Source organism: Orcinus orca, chromosome 6, assembly GCF_937001465.1.
Source record: "Orcinus orca chromosome 6, mOrcOrc1.1, whole genome shotgun sequence".
Classification (NCBI taxonomy): Eukaryota; Metazoa; Chordata; class Mammalia; order Artiodactyla; family Delphinidae; genus Orcinus; species Orcinus orca.
In genome coordinates this window covers 80,573,756-80,580,974 of record NC_064564.1, presented here as the reverse complement: position 1 = coordinate 80,580,974, position 7,219 = coordinate 80,573,756, and the positions used below count along the sequence as shown (strand labels likewise).

At 44.8% G+C, this 7,219-nt stretch overlaps 1 pseudogene; it reads right to left on the bottom strand.

The window, feature by feature from the left end:
* Window positions 1–5,377: 5,377 nt before the first annotated feature.
* On the bottom strand, window positions 5,378–6,394 carry LOC101282760 (leucine-rich repeat-containing protein 59-like; annotated as a pseudogene).
* Window positions 6,395–7,219: the final 825 nt, after the last annotated feature.

The window sequence follows — 7,219 nt, the reverse complement described above, 5'->3', positions numbered from 1 at the left end:
TTCTTACACCGTTGAATTTTCTTCCTAAACTTCTCCAAAACAAGAGACCTACCCCCTAAGGCAACACTTTTTTTTTTTAATAAAAAAGAGATTCTGGCATGTATCAAAGTACAGCACAATAGGAAAAACACAAACTAGAGGAAAGTAAAGTGTTTTGAAACAATCATTTAAAAAAGAAAAAAAAAATGCTTTCCTCAATAATAGCATTTTCCACACATGAAGCATTCTTTCCTACATTTTGCCTTAGTTTGATTAAAATGCTTGTTTCCAATTCTGCTGGATCCTCCAAAACATTTTTCTCTGGCCATCCCTTGGAGGTCACCATTACTCTGACTGGTCTCTAATTCTCTGGTATGGCTCTGGTTCCTCTCTTTAATAATTGGATTCTGCCGGCTGTTTGCTAGCCTTCAGCGTTTCCTCAAGACTAAGTGAACTTGTAACAATATAAGATAAAGCTTTTCCTCCTTTTATCTTTACTTTCTTTAGAGTCTTACCAAGAATCTTGTTTACTCCTGGGGGCTACAACAAATTATCCTTTCCCGGTTGTTTACAGGAGAAACCACATATGTGTGTTGTGTAACTTTAAGCAGTTCAACATGTCATTCCGTTAGTAAAGGGAGCATCTGACCTTGCTCCAGAAACCTGGCATCAGAGTCAGTGTTTTCACGAGTGTTTCACCCACCGAGCTGTGTGTACGACTTTGGCCAGACACCTTCACCTGAATGGACCCCAGTTCTACATCTCACTCATGAAATGCTAGCCAAGGTCATGTCAAACTTTTTTTCTCTATATAGAGTTCACAGTCATTTTATGGAAATATATTCACTACATGTAAATCACTGAGTGAGCTTGCTGAACTGGGTAGGGTACAGTCAGCATGAACTTGTCTCCCACCAGCACTGTGAGACTCTCTGCAGGATAGAACTCTTCCTCCTCTACACATCATCTCCAACAGGCCCAAGAGGTCGGGAAAGGTGCGTTTTCTGCATTAAAACGTCTGTATTAGATACTTTAGTCTAAATCGAAATTTTAATATCATATCCAATGTAGTAGAGCTTCTTTCCTGTTCCCTAAGTTCAAGTCTGACCTGGCGTTTGGAGAGTAGCAGTGAGAAAGGAGAAACAAGACGAACTTTCTTTAGGCTGGTATTCTGCCAGCCCACACCAGCCCTGCCGGGCATCCTCGCTGGCTGGTCAGCATGCGTGCCCCACCAATGGTGAGACACTCTGAATATCACACCTGGCTTTTTCACTCTCCTTTGTCTCCCAACTCCTCTGCTGCTCCCAGCCAGAGCTTTTAGTACTCTCTTAGACAGCAAATGTCTTCTGCCTGTCCCAGTAAATATCCAAATGACGGCTCTGCCGTACAGCCCATGAACTGGCTTTTCGAGATGCCAGTGCACATGCCCTTCTTAGTTAAGATCCTTTCAAGACGTCTGAAGCCTGGCTACCTTTCACAGTGCCCTATGGGAAAGCACATACACTGGCTCCTCCAATTTGGGGAAATGCAGCTTCAACCACTACTGATCTGTCCTCTCTGTTTTTGCAGTCATCACCACGCAGCCTTGGGCCTTCAGACTTTTCCAAGCTAGAGGCAGACACCAGGCCCTGTGCCCCTCCCCAAGCTTCGAGGGACGTAAATCAAACTCTCAAGACTGATTGCGTATGGGGGCACCTAAAAGTCTCATCACTCTGCAAACCAGAGGGAGATGCCAGTCTGTCTCTTGCAGATGACATAATATTTAGTGGTGGGACCATATTCACTTGGCATAGAAGGGGGAATTACCCCCTCCCCTTCCTAAGGAAGAGAAAAGAGAGCTGTCAGTCTCCTTCAAAGGAAGTTTCCTTCACCAACGTTGCTTTTGAATGCCTGTCTTCTCTTACCTGGGCTGTTGGAGTGATGGTAGCTGAACTGGGTTGCCACCTCCAGCAAAGCCCATGGGGTTATGTTCAGCCCTTTTCTTTAGTATGCTGGAAAACTTGTTCACCCCTTGTACCTTTCACAGCTTTAGAACTTTTGCTGAAATTCCAAGATAACAAAAAAGTGACACTCCCATTTGACTACATTTCACCATCTTTTCTCTTGCATGTATTTTTTAGAAATGCTTAAAGGATACTTGGGACCTTAGAATTACTCATTTTATCATTGAGTAATCTAAGGAAAATACTTATTCTCTCTAAGTCTTGGTATATTATACGTAAAATGAGCTAACAAGAAATTACCTGACATGATAATTATGAGATTAACTGAGATAATCTATGAGAATTCTAGGTAAACTTTTTAGCGCTATTCAAAGATTAGTTAGTATGGTAAATATAACCTGAGTAAAGTGGAAATCAAAGGCAGGTATTAAAGTAATTCAGGCTTACAAAGCATCTTCCAGTAGGTAATATAAGGATACACACCTGAATACAGTCTGAGGCTTATGAACAGCATCACATACCCCAACCCTCAACCTAAACTCTTAGATGACACTAAAATGTTTAAAAATTGACACACAAGAAGGAGGGGGAGGATAAAGAAGGGAGGAAGATGGAGGGAAGGAGAAGAATTATTAAAGAAAGGAAAAGAAACAACAACACTAGAAAATGTTCACTGTGGCAACACAAAAGCCCCTTCTCATGGTGTATGATTACCAGCTCGTTTTCACTTCTCAAACATCTACTCAGATCTTGCCATCTAACCTCCCTCCTGCCTTAGCATATCTAAAATGTTTTCTTTCCAAAATGCTAAAACTGCCATATACGTAACTTACAGTTTTCCAGCTATTTTACGCATTTGTTTTTTTGTCTCTCCAATTAAAATTCTGAGATGCAGGCTGATCTTTCTATTTCTTCTGTGGCCCTTGCAATGCACAGCAGATGGTTACGTCCACAGGTGACAATAAAAGTATATTCATTTGCCTTCATTCAAATCAAAGTGTGACATGAACCTAGGCTGAGAACCCTCAAGGTAAATTCACTTCTGTAGCAGATTTCATAAATTCTACAGAAAATGCTAAGGTGCTCAAAAAAATATACAGGTTGGAAAAATAGCTAATGTAAATGAGCACAGGCAACTGAGGTGACATGGGAGCCTCTCTGACACCCTTGGTGCTTCCAGTAAGAGTGGAAATACCATGCGATATTTTCGAACTTCTGTTTTTGTATCAGCACTTCAGAGGAAAGAGAGCATATTATTTATATACACACACAAATACCTACCAAATGCAGGGAGCTATGTCACTATTTATATTAAGAATTTTTTTTTCAATACCAGAAAAACTTACTTTACTTTCAGGTTCAGTCTTGATTTGTACTAATCTCTTCATTCTTGCCTGCTCTGAAGCACAGATTATATTATTTCTGTTTGGTAAAGTGTTAATTCCTAAATGTGCGGAGTTATAAACAGTTTTAAAAAAAAAAGAGGTTAAAACAAAATAAGCGCTTAAGAAATTACTCTGAATCAAGAACTATGCTGTCAATTTACATTTTTTACCTTTTAAAGTCACAACACCCCTTCAAAATAGCCACCACAGACCTTGGGAGACAGGCTCAGGGAAGGTAAATAATTTGCCGAAGACCACAGAGATCTATTTGATTGCAAAGTCTGTTTTTTGATCACTATTCCATTTTGCACCCCCTAGCTCATAACCAGGGCAAACGAGCATTTGGTCATTAATACTCTGCCTCTGAGTGGCTGGAAAAATGAAGTAGCTCGTCCCACCAGAGTCATTCAACTAAAATGTTTTTGTTTTGTTTTGTTTTGTTTACCACTCAGACACATATTTAATAATTGTAAAAATCCAAAAGAACCTCAGTGCCTAATCTCGAGGTCACAGGTCAACTGCCCTTGGCGGGTTGCTTGACAAGGCTGGACGTGCTCCCGCCTTCCTGCCGTCCACTGAAGCTGCCTCAACCAGCCAAGGAACAGGGGTCTGATCACTATGCTGACTTCTGTATTCTCTTAATCTCATTTTACGTAATATGTGTTTAGTTTCAATAAAGCATGTGTACCAATGGCTCTGGAGCTTGGAGGAAGACTAAGTGATTCTGAGTAACGTGTGGGCCTACGCAGCAGAGCTCTCCCTGAGGAAGAAAAGAATAGGTCTTTTCTTCCACTATCAGGAGAGTCCCAAGTGTCAGTCCTATCCATGGGCCACTAGTGCTAAAAGGCTGGAACCCACTCTGTCTCTGAGCATGACAGGTCCTTGCTCTCCCTGGGGAGAGGCAAGGAGCTTTCAGTCAGGAGTCTCCTGTGAAGGAGCACCATGACGGCCATTTCTGATCCCTTCATCCAGCTGTTGTGAAAAGAGGCAAAGGAGGCCACAGAGCAAGAAAATGCTGAGTCTGGCAGACAAGAGAATGGACAGTTCTGCCCTCATTTGTGCTAGTCGTTAATGTACCACTTTTAAACTCCATGATGCTACTTATTTCCCTTCATTGTGTAGGTGTAGTTGCGTCTAGAATGAATTCTAAACCAAAGTCTCTTACGAAGCTTTAGTTTTCGGGTTGCCTATGAGGTATTTAGTCACACCAATTATGTAACAGAGCTGTCACAGACAATGTGGCTTTGCAAGGGTCCACCTTCTTGTTTATTGGCAATCAGGGAATGAATGCTCTCAAATTGACGCAAGGAGCCTGGACTGTCCCCCTTTTATAGAAGCCACATAAATTGCCTCAGGACTCTACAAGAGCTGCCCAAGACCCTCATGGCTATGAGATTTCTATCTGTGGGTCATGAATCTGTTTCCTATGAAAGATTCTATATTCCAGCCAAGAGACACTCAATCCTGGTGTAAGTTTTGTTCTCTCAAGACATTATAAAGGAGGTAAAATGATGGAAAGAAAGGATACTAGGGTGGGAACCCAGTTCTGCCTCAAACTAGCTGGGAGACCGGAGGCAAGTCCTGAAAGGCCTCAGTTTCCCTGTCTACAAGTGTTACATTGGACTGGATGGTCTGGAAGTCCTGTCACAGCCTGAGATTTTGTAGGACTGTTAAAATATCTGAATGTCTGAGGTCCTTAAAAAATAGGTATGCCCCTCCCCTCCCCAATTTAGACTAGATTTGCTAAGTATGGTGTTCCCCTAGTCCCCAATAACACACTGCCTCCTGATCTGCCCTGGCTCCCCAGGGAGGAATGAAAGAAAGGGTTTGTGACACACAAAAGTATAAATGTAGTGACAGCTGACCTTTAGTAGAAATGAGTCTTGCCTTTACACAGCTCTGTATAACAACTAGGAATGGCTATGCTTTTTCCTCTCCCCACCCCAAGCCTACTCTTTTAAGCATGCAGCGGGTATTCCCCACCTCCTATTTCTCCTTATTCCATCAGGGGACCCTGACGAAGGAACAAAGGAGTCTTACACAGAGGAGGTCTCAAGTACCAAACGGCAGCTATGTGATGATGGCAGGTAGGTCTGACACTAAAAAGAGGTTGTGTCCAGCAGAAACCAATTCCATAGGAGTCCCAGCTCCAAGGCTGGGAGGCAGCAGGCGTGGAGGACAAGCTCCCTGCTGAGAATCGGTCTGCAGGACCCACCGGAGGATGCCGTGGCTGCGCAGCGCCGGAGCGCGTTGTCGTAGATGGTGTTCACACTGGTGCAGACGGGCTGCTGCTGCAGCTCCGTCACCCGACAAGCAACGAGCCCGCCAGCCACACGCAACAGCAGCGGCGGCAGTAGCCCCAGCACAGCCCAGGATCGAGTGTGGTTCCCGGGTGGTGGCTTCCGGGGCCGAGAGCCGGACTTAGATTTTGGGGCTTTATCTGTTTCCTTCTTAGGTTCCTTCTGCTCCTGGTTGGCTGCTTTGAGGGCGTCCTACTCCTTTCTCCGGCGCTCCTTCTCTTCCGCCTTCTCCCGCGTCCGCAGTTCCGCTCCGGAGCCTCCTTAGCTCGCTGCTTGGCCTCCCACGTCTTCTCGGCCTCGCGGTCTATTTCCAGCTGCCGCTGCCTCTCTCGCTCCTGATCGAGCTGTACCGCCTTCGTGTGCTCTAACACCCTGTTGGCGCACTGCTCATGCTGCTTCTCGTCCAAGCAAGACAGGGTCCAGGGGGTTATCCTTCAGGCCCAGCCACTTCAGACTCCTGAGCTGAACAAAGCTGACAGGCAGGGTGACCAGCCTGCTGTTGAGGAGGTCCAGGTGTGGAGGTTGACCAGGAGGCCGAAACCCGCTGGCAGCTGCCGCAGTTTGTTCTTACTCAGGTCCAGCTTCACCAGGTGTGTGAGGCCACGGAAATCCGACGGAAGGGTAGTCAGTTTATTGCAGGACGGATCCAGTATGGTGGCCTTTGGGGGGAGTGGGGGGCGGCCAACTCCTTGACCAGGACCTCATTCAGGTCGCTGAGGCTCAGGGCCAGCTTGTTGCTGTCCAGCTCATCGCGGAGGTTCCCGCCCTGGCTACCGGCCTTGGTCATGGTGATGCCAGCTGAACGGGGCTCCGACGGGCAAGAGAAGGGGTGAGAAGCCGCTAGGTGGCTCAGCAGACTCGCACCCAACCGACAATGCCTGTGTCCCCTGCCACCTATCTGCTCCCCGGTTGGCACTGAGCCCCACGCCCCGTTCCCACCGGTGCAGCCACGACAACGATGAGGAAGTAACTCATCCCACCAAAGTCATTCAACTAAAATGTTCAGTCACCATGTGCACCTAGGTTTTTCTTTTTTTTTAACAGTTTTTAGAGATGTAATTCACACATCATACAAGTCACTCATTTACAGCCACTATGGAGAACAGTATGGAAGTTCCTTAAAAAACTAAAAATAGAACTACCATATGACCCAGCAATCCCACTGCTGGGCATATACCCTGAGAAAACCATAATTCAAAAAGAGTCATGTACCACAATGTTCATTGCAGCTCTATTTACAATAGCCAGGAGATGAAAGCAACCTAAGTGTCCATCATCAGATGAATGGATAAAGAAGATGTGGCACATATATACAATGGAATATTACTCAACCATAAAAAGGAACGGAACTGGGTCACTTGTAGAGACATGGATGAACCTAGAGATTGTCATACAGAGTGAAGTAAGTCAGAAAGAGAAAAACAAATATCGTATATTAACGCATATATGTGGAATCGGAAAAAACTGTATGGATAATCTTATTTACAAAGCAGAAATAGAGACACAGATGTAGAGAACAAATGTATGTACACCATGGGGGAAGGGGGTAATGGGATGAATTGGGAGATTGGGATTGACATGTATACACTATTGATACTATGTATAAAATAGC